Source organism: Phyllostomus discolor, chromosome 3 (assembly GCF_004126475.2).
Source record: "Phyllostomus discolor isolate MPI-MPIP mPhyDis1 chromosome 3, mPhyDis1.pri.v3, whole genome shotgun sequence".
Classification (NCBI taxonomy): domain Eukaryota; kingdom Metazoa; phylum Chordata; class Mammalia; order Chiroptera; family Phyllostomidae; genus Phyllostomus; species Phyllostomus discolor.
In genome coordinates, this window is record NC_040905.2 from 123,118,341 (window position 1) to 123,138,117 (window position 19,777).

A 19,777-nucleotide genomic window follows, 5' to 3' on the forward strand; every position below is an offset into this window, starting at 1 on the left:
AGGCAGGGCAGTCCCCAACACCTGAACAATCACATTTTCTAGCCCACACACTTTCTTCTATTATTGTTCTGGTTGAAATTATTGTTCTCTTTGTAGAACTCCTGTAAATTGATTATTGAACTTTGATAAATTAATTCTCTAATTTCATTATCTTTTTTTCCTTTTTCCTGACTTCTTTTCAATTCTACTTCCTAGGAGATTTCTGAAACTTTATCTTTCAGTGCTTTTGTTTAATTTTAAATTTCTTCTGTTGAAATTTTATTTTCCAAAAGCTACTTATATTATTTCTAAAAATCATGTTACTATTTTATAAATGTAATATACTTTCTTTTCTCTTTAAGCATAAGTACAATTATTTATTTATTTATTTATTTATTTAAGGAATTGGCTCACATGATTACAGAGGTTGGCAAGTCCTTAATCTCTAGAGTGGGCCAACAGGCTGGAGACCCAGGAAGGAACAGACACTGAAGTTCAAGTCTGAAGGCCATCTGCTGCATAATTCCCTCTTGCTAGAAGGTTAATCTTTTTTTAAAATACATTTTATTGATTATGCTATTACATTTGTCCTATTTCCCCCCTTCACTCTCCTCCACCCTGCACACCCTCTCCCATTCACATTCCCCCCTCTTTAGTTCATGTCCATGGGTCATTACATATAAGTTCTTTGGCTTCTAAATTTCCTATACTATTCTTATCCTCCCCCTTTCTATTTTCTACCTACCATCTGTGCTATTTATTCCCTGTACCTTTTCCCCTTCTCTCCTCCTCCCACTCCCCTGTTGCTAACCCTCCATGTGATCTCCATTTCTATGGTTCTGTTCCTGTTCTAGTTGTTTGCTTAGTTTGTTTTTGTTTTAGGTGTGGTTGTTAATAATTGTGAGTTTGCTGTCATTTTACTGTACATGTTTTTTATCTTCTTTTTCTTAGATAAATCCCTTTAACATTTCATAAAATAAGGGCTTGGTGATGATGAACTCTTTTAACTTGACCTTATCTGAGAAGCACTTTATCTGCCCTTCCATTCTAAATGAAAGCTTTGCTGGATAGAGCAACCTTAGATGTAGGTCCTTGCCTTTCATGACTTGGAATACTTCTTTCCAGCCCCTTCTTGCCTGCAAGGTTTCTTTTGAGAAATCAGCTGACAGTCTTATGGGAACTCCTTTGTAGTCTACTGTCTCCTTATCTCTTGTTGCTTCTAAGATTCTCTCCTTCATTTTAATCTTGGCTAATGTAATGATGATGTGCCTTGGTGTGCTCCTCCTTGGGTCCAACTTGAGTCCTTTGGGACTCTCTGAGTTTCCTGGACTTCCTGGAACTCTATTTTTTTTTGCCAGAATGGGGAAGTTCTCCTTTATTATTTGTTCAAATAAGTTTTCCACTTGTTGGTCTCCCTTTTCTCTTTCTGGTACCCCTATAATTCAGATGTTAGAACATTTAAAGATGTCCTGGAGGTCCCTAAGCCTCTCCTTATTCTTCTGAATTCTTGTTTCTTCATTCTTTTCTGTTTGGTTGTTTCTTTCTTCCTTCTGGTCCACTCCATTGATTTGAGTCCAGTTTCCTTCTCATCACTTTTGGTTCCCTGTACATTTTCTTTTATTTCACTTAGCATAGCCTTCATTTTTTTCATCTAATTTGTGACCAAATTCAACCAATTTTGTGAGCATCCTGATCACCAGTGCTTTGAATTGTGCATCTGATAGGTTGGCTATGTCTTCATGGCTCAGTCGTATTTGCTCTGGAGCTTTGATCTGTTCTTTTCTTTGGGCCATTTTTTTTTTTTTATCTTGATGCACCTGTTACATAGTAAGGGGTGTAGCCTTAGGTGTTTACCAGGGTGGGGCAACCTAGGCCATTGGGCTGTGATGCTGTATGTGGAGGAGGGTCTGATAGGGCACGATGGCACTTGCTTCATTCACTGCCAGATTTCAGTGACTTCCGGCACTTCCCCCAAGCAAACTGGGCCCTTCTGGTGCTGATTCCTGTGTGGGTGGATTTGTGTACATTCTAGGACCCTGTGGGTGTCTCCAACAAACTGTCCTGTGAGGTTGGGAGTTTCTCTCTGCACCTCAACCCCCATAGATGTTTTCGATCAGTAGTTTGGAGGCTTTATTTCCCTGCACTGGGGCCCTGGGTTGCGCAGTCTGTCTTGCTCCCCAGTTTCACCTGGTTTATTTTCACATGAATATGGGACTGCTCGGTCTACCGGATACCTTGCACACTGGTGCCCTGTTTACAATCCACTGCCTTGCTGGTCAGTCTGCTACTGCCTTGCATGCCCAGGGTCCACCAGCCACTGCTTTTTGCTTTTTTTTTTTGCCGTTACCCCTCTCGGCCTGGCTGCCCGACTCTGCCCCTCCTACCAGTCTGGATGAATGTGTCTACTTTAACTTCTTGGTAGTCAGACTTCCATACAGTTTAATTTTCTGTCAATACTGGTTGGTTTTTTTTGCTTCTAAATTTTTTGTTGTCTTTATTTTGGTTGTGTGTGGAGGCACAGTGTGATAAGTACAATTTTTAATAGTCTTCTTCAGCTCTCTGCTTTTTCTCAATTTCCTTCAAGGTTCCCTCTCTCTCTCTCTCTCTCTCTCTCTCTCTCTCTCTCTCTCTGTTTTTCTGATTGCTTGATTGCCTGTCTTTCAAAGTTGGGAGATTTCCTCAAATATCTGATGACCTTAACCTTACTATTCATCTTTAATAGTATTCCAGAGTTGTGGGTGTGAGATATGGCCTTTTAACTCAGAGGGTTTTAATGTAAGATGTTTAGAAGGAATCCAGTCATTTGTATCAGTCGCATGAATGTCACTGTGTGCAGACCTCTATGAGAGCTTTGTCTCTTTCTCTAGAAAATAAGGTCAATTTCCTGCCAACTATCATCTACATCAGTCTGGGACCAAATAACAATGTGGTTGGGTCAGGATGGTGTCTCAGTCTTTAGGTGGTAATCTTTCACTTGGTTCCTAAGTTTTCAGAATAGTTCCTCTTCCCTGGCCTTTACTAGGTCTTGTTTCTCTGAATTGGGAGCCTCTCTAATTTAATGTTTTCATAGAATATACTTCATGCTAGAGGTGAGGGCTAGAAGTATACTTGGATGTGTGTGATAGGTACCTAAGGGTCTACATATATAGGCTTCCAACTAGGCTTCAACTAGGCTTCCTATTTTAAGCCATATGCCTTGCCCTATCTTTTGCTACATCTGATGCCTACAATCTTAGCTATATTAGTCTTCTAGGACTATCATAACAAATGGTCACAGACTGGGTTTGGGGAGCTTGAACAACAAAAATTTATTGTCTCACAGTTCTGGAGGTTATAGTCTGAGATCAAGGTGTTGGCAGGGGTGGTTTCTTCTGAGCCCTCTCTCTATGGCTTATAGATGGCCTGTGACTTCATGAGGTCTTCCTCTGTGCATGTCTGGGTCCTAACCTCTTCTTATAACTACATCAACCATGTGGGATTAGAGCTCACCCCAATGACATTATTTTAACTTAATTATGTTTTAAAATATATTTTATTGATTGTGATGTTACAGTTGCCCCATTTCCCTCCCTTTATTCCCCTCTGTCCTGCGTACCCCCTCCCACTCTATCCCCCCACCCTTTAGTTCATGTCCATGGGTCATATATATAAATTCTTTGGCTTCTAAATTTCCTATACTATTCTTAACCTCCCCCTGTCCATCTTCTACCTACCATCTATGCTACTTATCCTCCCTACCTTTTCCCCTTCTTTCCTCCTCCCACTCCCTCACTGATATCCCTCCATGTGATCTCCATTTCTGTGATTCTCTTCCTGTTCTAGTTATTTGCTTAGTTTGTTTTTGTTTTTGTTTTAGGTTTGGTTGTTAATAATTGTGAGTTTGTTGTCATTTTACTGTTCATGCTTTTTGTCTTCTTTTTCTTAGATAAGTCCCTTTAACATTTCATATAATAAGGGCTTGGTGATGATGAACTCCTTTAACTTGACCTTATCTGAGAAGCATTTTATCTGTCCTTCCATTCTAAATGATAGCTTTGCTAGATAGAGTAATCTTGGATGTAGTTGCTTGCCTTTCATGACTTCAAATACTTCTTTCCAGCCCCTTCTTGCCTGCAAGATTTCTTTTGAGAAATCAGCTAACAGTCTTGTGAGAACTTCTTTGTAAGTATCTGTCTCCTTTTCTCTTGCTGCTTTTCAGATTCTCTCCTTATCTTTAATCTTGGGTAATGTAATTATGATGTGCCTTGGTGTGTGCTTCCTTGGGTCCAACTTCTTTGGGACTCTCTGAGCTTCCTGGACTTCCTGGAAGTCTATTTCCTTTGCCAGATTATGGAGGTTCCCTTTCATTATGTTTTCAAATAAGTTTTGAATTTCTTGCTCTTCCTCTTTTCCTTCTGGCAACCCTATGATTTGGATGTTGGAGCATTTAAAGTTGTCCCAGAAGTTCCTAAGCCTCTCTTTATTTTTTTGAATTCTTGTTTCTTCATTCTATTGTGGTTGAATGTTTATTTCTTCCTTCTGCTCCAAACCATTGATCAAAGTCCCGGTTTCCTTCTCATCCCTGTTGGTTCCCTGTATATTTTTCTTTATTTCACTTTTCATAGCCTTCACTTCTTCCTCCATTTTGCAACCATACTCAGCCATTTCTGCGAGCATCCTGATTACCAGTGTTTTGAACTCTGCATGTGATAGGTTGGACATTTCTTCATTGCTTAGTTGTATTTTTCCTGGAGCTTTGATCTTTTTCTTTCATTTGGGCCCCTTTTTTTTTGTCTTGGTACACCCATTATGTACTAAGGGGCAGAACCTTAGGTATTTGACAGGGCGGGGCAAACCAGGTAGCTGCATTGTGGCACTGTATGTGGGGGAGAGGTCCAAGAAGGAACAGTGCTGCTCGCTCAGCTCTTGGCTAGCCTTCAGTCACTTTTCCAGTACCCACAAGTGAATTGGGACCTTCTGGTGCTGATTCCTGGGTGGGTGGGTTTGTGTACATTCTAGGACCCCATGGGTCTCTCCAATGAACTCTCCTGTGAGGCTGGGAGTTTCTCCTCCTGCCACAAACCCCACAGATTTTTTCAGTCAGAGGTTTTGAGGCTTTATTTCCCCACCCTGGAAACCTGGGTTGCTTGGTCTGTCTTGCTCCCCAGTTTTTCCTCCTGGTTTGTCCATATGCAAATGTAGGACAGCCCACTACATCAGCCGCCATCTCAGCCACCCAGGTCCTCCAGCCACTGCCTTGCCATGAGTCCTCTCCACCCAGCTGCCTGACTCTGTCCCTCCTGCCAGTCTGGATGAATGTTTCTTCTTTAATTCCTTGGACATCAGACTTCATACAGTTTGATTTTCTGGCAGTTCTGGTTGTTTTGTATTTTTAAATTTGTTGTCCTTCTTTGGTTTTGTGAAGAGGCAAGGTGTATCTACCTATGCCTCCATCCTGGTCAGAAGTTGACCCCTCAGGAGAGAATCTTAAAAACAGCAAGAGAAAAGGAGACAGTTACTTACAAAAAAGTTCTCATAAGACTATCAGCTGATTTCTCAAAAGAAACCTTACAGGCAACAAGGGACTGGGAAGAAGTATTCCAAGTCATGAAAGGCAAGGACCTACATCCAAGATTGCTCTGTCCAGCAAAGCTATCATTTAGAATGGAAGGGCAGATAAAGTGCTTCCCAGATAAGGTCAAGTTAAAGGAGTACATCATCACCAAGCCCATATTATATGAAATGTTAAAGGGACTTATCTAAGAAAAAGAGGTAAAAAAATATGAACAGTAAAATGACAAGAAACTCACAACTTTCAACAACCGAACCTAAAAGAAAAAAAAAAACAAAAACAAACTAAGCAAACAACAGAAACAGAATCACAGAAATGGAGGTCACATGGAAGGTTAACAGGTGGAAGGGAGAATGGGGGAAAAGGTACAGGGAATAAGAAACACACATGGCAGGTACGAAATATACAGTGGGAGGTTAAGAATACTATAAGAATGGCCAGGCTTGTGTGGCTCAGTGGATTGAATGCGTGGCCAGTGAACCAAAGGGTTGCCTGTTCAATTCCTGGTCAGGGCACAAACCCAGGTTGCGGGCCACGTCCCCAATGGGGGACGCATGAGAGGCAACCACACACTAATGTTTCCCTCCTTTTCCTTCTCTGTTACAATAGATAAGTAAAATGTTTAAAATTTTGTTTCATAAAAAAAGAATAGTATAGGAAATGGAGAAGCCAAAGAACTTATATGTATGACCCATGGACATGAACTAAGGTGGAGGAATGTGGATGGGATGGTGGGTTCAGGGCAGAGAGAAATAAAGATGGGGAAATGGACAACTGTAACAGTGTAATCAATGAAATATAGTTCTGAAAAAATAAATAAAAATAAAGATAAAAGAAAAAAGACTATCTCTAAAACTAGTTCCATTCTGAGGGACTAGGTTTAGGACTTCCACATATGAATTTAGGAATGACGCAGTTCAGCTCCTAATACTAACCTTTTAGAGGTTCTACAACTAGGTTTACTTGTCATTTTCTTCTCCTCTTCAAGTATTTGATATTCATATTTCTGAGTTCTGCTAATATCTTTACTTGATTTTCAGGTTTTGAAACTTCTTAGCATATCCGTTGGCTTATTTGTTATTCACTTTACAGCATTATCTCTCCCTGTTTGGCAGAAAAAAGAGATATTTTCCTGGCAGCGGTTGTGGGCAGAAGACAGCAGACCTGAAGGTCTCATTGTCTTCCAGGCTATGACAAATCAGTCCTGTTAGGGCTGCAGGTAGCTGAGATTGTGGTGGGTCCTCCCAGAGCCCTTGAGCAGGACTGGGATTAGGGTGAGGTGAATGCAACTGCTGGGTCAAATTGCTTTCATTGAAAATGTTGACATTTTGTTCATCATGTATTTCTTTTGCATTGTTTGTTTTTTTAAGAATATTGCATTAAAATATTATTTTTTTGATAAGTGAATTGTGACTTATTTTATATGTCAACTTGGCTGGGTGAAGGGATGCTTAGATAGCAGGTAAAACATTATTTCTTGGTATGTCTTTGAGGGTATTTTTGGAAGAGATGAGCATCTTATTCAGCAGGCTGAGTAAAGAAGATATGCCTCACCAGTGTGAGTGGGCATCATCACACCTGTTGAGGGTTTGAATGAAAAAAAAAGGTAGATAAAGGGTCAATTTAATTTTTTTTTTTCTGTAGCTGAGACATCCACCTTCTCCTGTCCTCAGACATGGGTGTCTCTGGTTCTCAGGCCTTTGGACTCTGACTGAGACTTACATCACCAGCTTTCCTGGTTTTCTAGCTTGCAGACCACAGACAGCAGGACTTCCCGGATTCTATAACTGTGTGAACCAATTCCTACAATAAATCTCCCCAAATATACATACCTTGTGTTGACTCTGTTTCTCTGGAGAATACTCATACATGAGGTTTTTGTGTCCTCCTAAAATTTGTGCCTAAGGCAAGTGCCTCACTAGTTTCACTTTATACCTGGCCCTGCCCTTGGGTTGCAACAGAGCTTCTGGGTTGCTCCTAATTTACTCACTTTGGTGCTACAGGCTGAAGTTGGTGAAAGTGGCTTGCCTGCCCCTCCTTCTCCAGGCTTCCAAGGGTGGGATAAGCCTCAGTTTCCCATATTGAAGCCTTTCCTACTTGAAATATGGAGCAGCTTCTGTTTTCCTGTTATAACCTTTTCTTATACAATCTCTGTGATCTCTTTTTTTATGGATTTATATTATTTTCTTTTACTTTTATCTTAGTAATGTTTCAGTATGAAGCAGATGAAAAGTTATGTGTTTAATCTGTACATTTTTAAAGAAATCCCTCCATCTTCACATTTCCAAAGTATTGATTCATTTGGACAATCACACATGACCCATTGCATTACATCCGAGTGATAACTAATAGCATCTTCTGCATTTTTGTGCAAAATTTTCTCTTCAGCACTCTTTACCACAGCCACAAGCTCCTACATTGTCTGACTTCTGTCCATCTCCTCAACTTTATCTCTGGCCAATTTCTGCTTTGCTCACTTCACTGAGGCCACCTGACTTTCAGGTTCTTCTGTGGACACAGCAAATTTGTTGCCAGCTCCAGATTTTGTCAATGCCTCTCCGTCTGTACGGGATGTGTTCTCCAGATTTTCCATAGCTGGTCGTCCCCTTATTTCATTCAGTTTGCTGTGCGAATTGCTTTCTTCAAATCAACTATTGGTAGCTGAAGTAATATTATACATTGTTTATTTGCTTATTTTCTGTCATTTCTATCTAGAATTGCAGACACTTTGTATTCTCATTGCTGAGAATTCTCATCCCCAGAAACTTGAACAGATCCAGGCACACAGAGCACTCCAGCATTTATTGAATTGTTTAACACTGGAATGAATGTCAAATTTTCTTATTTTGGCAAAAAAAGTTAGAGTTTTTATCTTTCTCTTTTTATTGAGTTCTAACATTATTCAAGTGTCTGCACTTCCCCTGGGTCTTTGGAAGACTTCTTGGGCAGGACCAAGGTCTTTCTGTTCTATTGTCCCTAACTCCTATCTGAGAAGATCTCATGGTTCCCAGGAGGACTCTGCCCTCTGCCCTTTGTCATGTGTGTAAGAGTCACCAGACCACCCCTCCATTCTGGCTTGCCGGATCTCAGATACTTAGGAGCTGAGACTCCCAATGTGTGCTTCTTGTCTTGAATCAGTTGCTGCTCACGGTGCCCAGCTGTGAACTATTACTATAAGAAGACATTATTTCCTCAGTCACTCTGAAGCCATTCTTACAAAATTTGACTTAATGATCACTCAGTATTATTTTAAAAATCCACCCCTCTTTTTAATTTAAATGCATTTTAAGTAAACTTTTTAATGTTGAAGTAATTTTAGATTTACAGAAAAGTTGTAAAGATAGTACAAGAATTCCTGTATAACCTTTACCCAGAGTCCCCCAATGTTAACATCTCTCACAGCTGTGGTACATTTCTTAAAACTAAGAAACTAACATTGGTATAATACTATTAATGTCCTGGTTTTATTTGTGTTTTATCAGCATTTCTACTAATATCCTTTTGTGTGCCAGGATCCAATCTTGGATAGCACATTGTATTTAGCCATTTTGTCTTCTTAGTCTCCTCTGTTATGTGATAGTTTCTCAGTCTTTCTTTGATTTTTCTGACCATGTAGTTTTGAAGAGTACTGACCAGTCACTTTGCAGAATGTTTTTATATTTGGGCTTAAATGGTGTTTTTCTTCATGATTAGACTGGGGTTATGGATTTTGCAAAGAATACCATAGATGTAAATTGTCCTCTTCATCATATTGCATTAAGGTTTGATGTTAAATTTTATGTATTAACATGACAGGATCACAGGGAGCCTGGGTGTTTGGTCAACCATTATTCTGGATTTTTTTTGAAGACCCAATTGGCTTAATTTAATAATTCTTGAATTGGGCAGCATCCCACATAGAAGGAAAAAAGCTCTGAAGAGCTTTATATTTTATATTACATTTTATACTTTATTTTTTTATTGATTTTTAGAGAGCGAGAAGAAAGGAGGGAGAGAGAAAACCCCCCTTAATTTGTTGTTCCAGATATTTATGCATTCATTGGTTGATTCTTGTGTGTGCTCTGACTGTAGTTCAAACCTCCAACCTTGGTGGATCAGGACAACACTCTAACCCAGGGGTCCCCAAACCCTGGACCATGGACTGGTACCTGTCTGTGGCCTGTTAGGAACTTGGCTGCAGAGCGGGAGGTGAGTGGTAGGCAAGCAAGTGAAACTTCATCTGAATTTACAGCTGCTCCCCATCACTTGCATTACTGCCTGAGTTCCACCTCCTGTCAGATCAGCAGAGGCATTAGATTCTCATAGGAGCACAGACCTTACTGTGAACTGTGCATGCGAGAGATCTAGGCTGCATGCTCCTTATGAGAATCTGATGTCTGATGACCTAAGGTGGAGCTGAGACGGTGATGCTAGCACTGGGGAGAAGCTGCAACTACAGCTAATCATTAGCAGAGAGGTTTGACTGCACAGAGACCATAATAAATTAATTGCTTGCAAATTCATATCAAAACCCTATCAGTGAGTGGCAAGTGACAATTAAGATGCATCCAGTTACAGGCTATAAAGCTATCCTGCCTCCCACCCCCAGTCTGTGGAAAAATTGTTTTCCACAAAACTGGTTCCTGGTACCAAAAAGGGTAGGGACCACTGCTCTAACCAAATGAGCTACCTGGCTAGGGCTTATGTGTTTTTTTTTTTTTTTTTTTTTTAATTGAAAGATTTTAGGCCCTGGCTGGCGTAGCTCAGTGCATTGAGCACGGGCTGGGAACCAAAGTGTCCCAGGTTCGATTCCCAGCCAGGGTACATTCCTGGGTTGCAGGCCATAACCCCCAGCAACCGCACATTGATGTTTCTCTCTCTCTCTCTCTTTCTCCCTCCCTTCCCTCTCTAAAAAAATAAATGAATAAAATCTTTAAAAAAATTATCTGTTAAAAAAAAGAAAGATTTTTATTTATTTCTTTTTAGAGAGAGGGAGAAACATCGATGTGTGAGAGAACATCAATCAGTTGCTTCTTGCATGCCCCCACCTGGGGACCTGGCCCACAACTCAGGCATGTGCCCTGACTGGGAATCGAACCAGCAACCTTTCAGTTTGTAGGCTGGTGCTCAATCCACTGAGCCACACCAGCCAGAGCCAGGGCTTATGTTTTATATTTTAAAAGCAAATTAATACTCTTGGAAGAGCATAAAATATTTTCATGCTTCTAATGCTTGAATGATAGAGGTAAAATTGTTTCATGAAACCAGAATGAATTTTCTATTGTTCAGAGGAGGTTGGCTAGAATAAATATGGGAAAGATGCCTTTATATACCTCTGTCTGACTGAAGGAAGAATTGTGCCTGTAGAACTCTGACTTTCTTCTCTGTTTCTGCCTTTGAATCTTTGCCTCAACCCTTTTCTTCCTTTTTCTTTACTTAAAATCATTTTTCAATTATAGTTGACATACAATATTATATTAGTTTCTTACCCATCTGACACCATACGTAGTTATTAGAATATTACTAACTGTATTCCCTATGCTGTACTTTACATCCCTGTGACTATTCTGTAACTGTCAATTTGTACTTATTAATCCCTTCACCTTTTCCACCCATCCGCCTAACATCCCTCTACCTGGCAACTGTGAAAACATTCTCTGTACCTATGAGTTTGTTTCTATTCTGCCTGTTCATTTTTGTTATTTTTTATATTCAATTGTTGATAGATATGTATTTCTCTATCAATAATTAGATAGATATGACTTTTATTATTCTTATTTCTCTCCTCCTCCTCCCTCCTTCTCCTCCTCTTCCTTCTTCTTCTTTTCCCATGGTGCATGCTTTACTTCTTTAGGACTCTGGGGTATGCTGAGTCCTCCCCTTGAGTGTGTAACTTGTGAAGGTGATTGGGTGGTGTTCAATATGGTCTGAAGCTGTCCACCAGGTTTGTTGGCTCTGGAGCCCCCCAGGAGGTGGAGGCCAAGGTCAGCCGCTGCCTGTGGTCTGCCCAGGGCCACCTGTCGTGAACTACAGAGTGATTTGAAGATAGCTGCTACTTGTGCTGGGCTTGGAGATGCCCTGGACAGGCCAAGCTGTGAACCAAAGACACTGGGCCTGGACCCTTAGAAAGGGGTATGGGGCACCACAAGACCAATGCTGCTTGTTTGAGAGATTTTTAGGAAAGTCTGAAGCAAGAACCAAGGGAGGTATTTTGTATTGAAAAGCCACCAGAAGTGGCTTGGGTGGGCCTGAAAATTGGGTAGGGCAGGGCCTCAGGGAATCACCAGGGCATGGCAAACACTGATAGCCAGGTTGATGAAGTCTCAGATGGTGCTCACTAAGTGGAAGGTATGCTGCCTCTTCTGATCTGGCTTCAGCAGTCTAATGATATCACTTCTGCTGAATTATATTATTCGAGGCAGTCCTAAAACTAACCAAATTTGAAAAGAGAGGGGCGTAGATTTGACCTCTTGATGGGGTGTGAGTGACAAGATTCTCGAAGAGCATGTGGAATGTGAACCACAAACCACCCCAATAATGTTCCTGCTGAAGGCTCTGAACTGGGGGCCTGCTCCTCTGTGATTAAAGAGAAAGAAAGATATAGACAGATGGTGGAAAAGTTTACAAAACATACTAGACTTTTTGAAAGGAAATGAACAAAGAGGATATATTCTTCTTACCTTGTATTTCTGAATTTAGGAGCTATCTTGAACTTGAGCTTCCTGAAGATATCATGGCTTTTCATATTGTTGTCATTGCACATCATTTTCTCTTCCTAAGTTTCCCTCACTCCTTTCTCAGCCTAGAAAATTCATTTTCAGTCTTCCAGACCCAGTTCCATACTCCAAGAACAGCATATTATTTATTCTGGCCCTTATTTTCCCATGTGCTGTCATTTCTCTGAAACCTGTTTGGCTTTCCAAGTTCACTTACCATGGTTTGAATTCCTTAAGCACAGGAACCACATCATTTATAATTACAATTTTCCCCCCTTTTATCTCTGCACATTGTAACACCCACCTCCACACTATATTTCCTATCTGACCAGCTCCTATTCATCCTTAAAAACCCAGACTGGCTAACACTTTCAAAGTGAAGTGCTTGCTGTCTTTTCCTGATGAGTTATTAACTTCAAACTCTCACAGGATCTGTCTATGACTTTGCCCATGTATTAAGGTATAATTCATTACATGTTATACTAGCCTCTAAGGGCAAGGACTAAGTTAAATCATCTTTGACTTAGACCAGTTCTCCAGATCTAGGCCCTGAGATGAGAATTCATGTGTAAATGATTTATTAAGCAAGAGCTCTTAGAAGAAACTCTTAAGGGGTGAAGAAAGCAGGCCACAGGAAGGGAAGAAGTTGTGCAAAGATGGAATTTGGGGCAAGGTCCTAGAAAGAGTGCCTTTAGCCTAATCCTGCAGAGAGCTCTGGAATGTAAGTTAGGTTTTAGAATTTGCCATGGATGGAGGCAGAGAAGCTGGGTTTCACACTTCTGTGGCCAGCAGTCACTGTTCATAAGGCCCCAGGCCCAGGAGACATAAACCCCAGGCACTTCCAGCTGTCTCTGTGTGCAGATGAGGTGGTGCCAGTGTTCAAAGAGAGTCACCAGAATTCAGTCACAGGCTCTGGGTGGGGTACTAACAGTGTGATCCAATATTCTTGAGTTTAGTGAAAGTCCTTGAAAAGAAGAAATGGCTGGTGGAAAGGGGACATCAATGCCATTCACCAACAATACAAGAGTCATAAATTAAGAAATATATTTAATTTATTTCCATGGCCCTGGGCTCAAAAAGAAAATTGAATATTAAGATAATTTTTGGTAATATTTTGCTAGTGAACTGGAAAACATGGATGATTTTCTAGCAAAATAAAATTACTAAAATTAATTCAAGAAGAGAAAGGAAATTTAAACACACCAATATTAATGAGTGAAAGTTATAAAACACTTCAAAGAATGGCCTACTCTACTGGGTCCAGAGAGTACATTGTGTGAATTCTTAGATCCTTTGAAAACACATTTAAATTGTTCCAGAGTCTAAAGACAACAGGGACCCTTTGGGTTATTTTTATTTTTTAATTTTTTTCTTTTAAAAAATATATTTTATTGATTATGCTATTACAGGTGTCCCATTTTTCCCCTGCACTCCCCTCCACCCCGCACACCCTCCCACCTGCATTCTCTCCTTTAGTTCATGTCCATGGGTCATATATATACATTCTTTGGCTTTAAATTTCCTATACTATTCTTAACCTCCCCCTGTCTATCTTCTACTTACCATCTATGCTACTTATCCTCTGTACCTTTTCCCCTTCTCTCCTCCTCCCACTTCCCTACTCATATCCCTCCATGTAATCTCCATTTCTGTGATTCTCTTCCTGTTCTAGTTGTTTGCTTGGTTTGTTTTTGTTTTAGGTTTGGTTGTTAATAATTGTGAGTTTGTCTTTATCTGCCTTTATCTGCCTTTCCATTCTAAATGATAGCTTTGCAGGATAGAGTAATCTTGGATGTAGTTGCTTGCCTTTCATGTCTTCCCAGCCCCTTCAAGATTTCTTTTGAGAAATCAGCTAACAGTCTTGTGAGAACTTCTTTGTAAGTATCTGTCTCCTTTTCTCTTGCTGCTTTTCAGATTCTCTCCTTATCTTTAATCTTGGGTAATGTAATTATGATGTGCCTTGGTGTGTGCTTCCTTGGGTCCAACTTCTTTGGGACTCTCTGAGCTTCCTGGACTTCCTGGAAGTCTATTTCCTTTGCCAGATTATGGAGGTTCCCTTTCATTATGTTTTCAAATAAGTTTTGAATTTCTTGCTCTTCCTCTTCTCTGGTATCCCCATGATTTGGATGTTGGAGCATTTAAAGTTGTCCCAGAAGTTCCTAAGCCTCTCTTTATTTTTTTGAATTCTTGTTTCTTCATTCTGTTCTGGTTGAATGTCTCTTTCTTCCTTCTGGTCCACACAGTTGACTTGAGTCCCGGTTCCTTTCTTGTCACTGTTGGTTCCCTGTACATTTTCTTTTATTTCACTTAGCATAGCCTTCATTTCTTCATCGAATTTGCAGCCATATTCAACCAATTCTGTGAGCATCCTGATTACCAGTGTTTTGAACCATGCATCTGGTAGGTTGGCTATCTCTTCATCACTCAGTTGTACTTTTTCTAGAGCTTTGATCTGTTCTTTCATTTGGGTCATTTTTTTCTCTCTCAGCACCTCTCTTACACAGTAAGGGGCTGAGCCTTAGGTGTTCAACAGGGTGGGGCAACCCACGTCGTTGTGTTGTGACACCGTCGGGGGGGGGGGGGGCTGTGAGGGAACAATGGCGCTTGCCCCTCTGCCAGTTTTCAGTCACTTCTCCCACTATCCACAATTAAATTGGGTCCTTCTGGTGCTGATACCCAGATGGGTGGGTATGTGTACATTCTTGGACCCTGTGTGTCTCTCCAATAAACTCTCCTGTGAGGCTGGGAGTTTCACCCTGCTGCCTGAACCCCTACAGGAGTTTTCAATCAGAGGTTTAAGGCTTTATTTCCCCGCACCGGAACCCTGGGTTGTGTGGTCTGTCTCACACCCCAGTTGTTCCTCCCAGTTTATCTGCACTTGAATGTAGGACCACCCAGTCTGTAATCCACTGCTTTGCTGGGTCTGCTAGCTGCAGCCTTGCCTGCCACAGTCCTCCAGCCTCTGCCTTGCAGCAAGTCCTCTCTGTCTGGCTGCCCATCTCCACCCCTCCTACCAGTCTGGATGAATACTGCTTCTTTAACTTCTAGGTTGTTGGACTTCCATACATTTTTATTTTCTGTAATTTCTCATTGTTTTTTTTTTTGTTTTAAAATTTGTTGTTTGTCCTTCTTTTGGTTGTGTGAGGAGGCACAGTGTGTCTACATATGCCTTCACCTTGGCCGGAAGTTCCCCAGTTATTTTTCAAAAGCTGGCAAAACTGAAAGCTGTCAAGAACAGTGAGTGCACACACAGACTGCAACCTGGATATCTTATAAAAATAGGTATAAATTTTGATATGATATGTTAGCAAGTAGATAGAGCAATACATTTAATACTATCAATATGATGCATACCACATGAATAGGTTTCAGTGGATATTTGTCATATTTTGACTCCCCAGAATTAAATATTGTCTTTTTTTAAGGTAATCTCAAGATAGATGGGAGGTACTCTGTTGTCACTATGGAAACAATAGGAGATATGGTCTTTTCCTTTCTTCCCAGCAGCCAGTGACTAGACCAAGGATCTAGCCCAACCAAATAAATGCTTCCACTTTGGGCTTAGAATTTGGAAGGTGTGGTAGCAAGAGTTCAGGAAAATCAGAAATTATTCAAGATTATTCATGGTGGCTATAGCAGAACCAAGAGTCCAACAGTGTGGCTGCCACTGTCCAATGGTGTTGCCAGTCTTGGTGGCAGCAGCAAATGCCCAGCTTCACTGATGCTGCCAACAATGACCTCTTATGTACCCTTTTCTGGAGGTCTATGCTCCAATCCTAAAATTTTACTGAGAGTTCTGTGAGCTGCTTGATATCCATAGTTGCAATAAATTCATTTTCTGTTTCAGCTAGTTAAAAGGAGTTCATGCTTTTAGCTACAAAGAACCTATAATGGGCATACAGGTCAAGGAAAAAAAGTATGTGCTCATTTCTGTTGATGCCCATTTGATACAATTCAAGATCCATTTCTGATAATAACTCTTTCTGAAGTAGGAATAAATGGATGCCACTTTAATGTAATAAATAATATATACATCAAAGCAAAAGCAGGCATGATACTTAATGGTGAAGCCCTGGAAGCACTGCTGTTAATGTCAGGAACAATGCAAGCTTTCCCACTGTCATTACCATTACTTCACTGGGTTCTGGAAGGACAATTAGATGAGAGAGAGAGAGAAAGACAGAGAGAGACAGAGAGGAAAAAGAAGGAGGAGGAGGAGAAATATTATAAAGGAAGAGGCCAGGTTATTATCTTATGCATTGATATGAATTCCTGAAAGAACTCAAGAGAACCAAATGGAAATTAGGAGAAAGAACTAAAGTACATCAGGTGTCAGGTTACAAAATAATTTTGTCCTACAGATAAACAAAAGAAAATATAATGGCATAAAAATATCCCATTCATAGCAGCAACCAATAGGAATCAATTTATTAATCTTACATAAACCTATAGAAGGAAACTATAGTACTCTGAAGGATGTAAAAAACTTGTACAATTTTAAAAAGATACACTTTATTTTCAGGGAAGATAAACATGATGATGTTAATTTCTCCTAAATTAATCTATATAAATTAATCCCCCCAAAGGAGTAGATTCTTTTGAGAGAATTACCAGATAGTTAATAAAATACCTACCAAACATTTCAATATATGCAAATCTGTATTACTGTGGAATATAGACACACAGCAATGAGATAGAACAGTATTTTTTAGAACCCTAAATATATGTAGAGTTGAATGTATGATTCAAAAAGTGGCATTTTAAAGCAGAGGGAAAAGGTCAGAATATTTTTAAAAATTCATACTGAGACAACTGGCTAGCCCTGTAGGGTGGGGAAAAGCCAAGGTCCTTATCTCATTTCTTACACAAAAATAAGTTCCAGATGGACCCAACCTAAAAGAAAAATAAAAAAAATAGAAATTATAACAACATTAAATGAAAACATATATGAGTAACCTTATTTTGGAGTGGGGGAAGGTTGTTCATCTAATCATGTAAAAACAAAACCAGAAACCAAAATCAGAAAACTTTATGAATAAATGGATCCATCTGAGTGTAAAATAATTAACATTATCTATTTGATATGAAAGCACTGTAAATATGGTAAAAGGTAAATAATCAAATGGAAAGGCACAGACCAAGGAATAACAATTTATATACGAAGAACTTTTACTAGCCAATATTTATAATAGGAATGTGCCAAAAGAAAAATGGACAAATGACGTATGCAAGTAAGTCACCCCAGTGAAAAATACAAATTGCTAATAAAGAGATTACTAGTCATTTTCTTTTTTTTTTTTTTAAAGATTTTATTTATTTATTTTTAGAGAGGGAAGGGAGGGAGGGAGAGAGAGAGAGAGAGAGAGAGAGAGAGAGAGAGAGAGAGACATCAATGTGCGGTTGCTGGGGGTTATGGCCTGCAACCCAGGAATGTACCCTGGCTGGGAATCGAACCTGGGACACTTTGGTTCCCAGCCCGCGCTGAATCCACTGAGCTACGCCAGCCAGGGCACTAGTCATTTTCTTGATTGCCAACAACAGAAACTGACACTGATGAGTTTCAGCAATAAAGGGATTTATGGGAAGCCTGTCTGGTTAGTTCACTGAATAAACAGAGCTAGAGAAATAAGAGTGGGCAGTAACCCAGGGAGGCAGACACCAGTAAGAAGTTGCTGCTAGTGCAGCCAACTGGATACTCGCTGCCACATTCCTGGCACTGCCACCACTGTAACCTCACTGCTACAATGCCAAGTATAGAACTGCTAGATTCACTAATTACTGCATTATCTCCCACAAACCTTGTATCAATACTTCCAGAGCCAAGGTCCAGGTGGGAACATTTGAGTTGTCTTTCCTAGGTTATCTTCCTTGGCTCCAGCTTTCAGAAGTGGGAAGGGGAATACCTGTTCTCCACACTCTGCCCAGTTTTCATAATGGAGGCTTGGGTTGTTTTGCCTAATTTGGTATCCCTTTCAAACAGGAAGTCTGTTTAGATGTTGAATAGCTGAAGCCTAGCTCATGATGTTGTTTAACTTCACTCCTACAAATAGAAGCACATCAATATGCCATTTTGTATTCATCAAATTTGCCGATATGAAAAAGAGTGAAAAACTCAGCATCATCTTGGGTTTGGGAAATGTATGTTTCCCATTATTTATTGTTGGCAGGATCAAACCTTTCTGGAGGTCAGCTTGACAACTGGTGTCACAGTGTGAAATGTGCATACCCTTTAATTCAAGGTGTCAGCTCAAACATAGTTGTGGGGATGATATATTAACTGCAATGCTGTTTCTAACTTGTGCTTCCCTAACTCAGGGATAAGAGGTAAGTAAAGAGAAGGATAGTGGGAGATTTCCTGAAGACTATTTGGGTGGGTCTTAAAGATGGCCATTTGAGAATTCCAACCAAGGATTCTTTTCCAAGCCTGTTCTGGCCAAGCTGGGGTAGGACAACTCTGGGGCCCCATGGGATGAATAAACCTGAGGTGGCAGACTGGGAAGGGGGTTTGCATGTCCCACTAAGGAAATCAGATGTTTAGCTACACTGCTGCCAAATAATCAATATGCTATAGGCTACCTTACTAGGCATACAATAATAAATAAAAGGAGCCTTTGCCACTGTGTTGAAGCCTATACTTTAGGACAGGTGACAGACTGTAAGCTGATTCATACCATATTGGTATGGTAATATTAGTGTTATGACTGAGAGGTGCTCAAGAGAGCTGGCGGAGGGGATGTGTTACAGAGCTAGATGAGACCTTAAGGTTGAGGAGAGGTTAGCTAAGCTAAGCTAAGTGAAGAGGCTCAGGATAGGTGTTGGGGACAGAGGAAACACCTATGCTAACAGTTTGAGCAAAGCCCCCTTTTTCTGGATCAAATTGCCTGAGTTTGGAGGGAAGAACAAGACATATCATAATGCTGGGTTGTAAGTGGGTACTAGAGGGCAACTCTGACATGAGGAAAATTGGACAGAATCATATTTTACTAGACTCTGGTGACAGAAGAAAACACCCTCTAGATTTTGGCTAAAGTATACTAATTACATTTTGGATTTCTGCTACATGCTGGTGGGAAAAGGTGGACATGGACACTAGGTAGTACTAGGCTAGGGGAAAGGGTAGTGTTAAAAGGGGTGTGATGAACCCTAGCTTGCCCCTGTCTTGTCATTATAAATTAAAGGAGTCAGACAGGCCCAACTTTAATTTCTTTGAAGCACACGACAATGGTGGGATTCCAAGTGGCTTGCTTGGATTGGAGAGGAAGGCCCAGGCAATGGGGTCATATTCAGGCCATGGCTTCAGTATGAAGAAGAGAAGCAGGGTGGTAAACTTCCCCTGGGCTTTGACTCCCAGTTTAATAAATTTAAAAAGAGCACATTTGTTAGCACCTACAGTTAGCATACATATGCGAAGCATATATGCCAGGAAAAGAAGGATGTTCTGAAAAGCAGCAGCAGGACAGTCACTGGACAAAGCCTGTTGGAGGAGGCTGAGGATTGCTCACAGCAGTTCAGAGAAAACCCCATCTCGACCAATTCCAGATCTGTCTGGGGC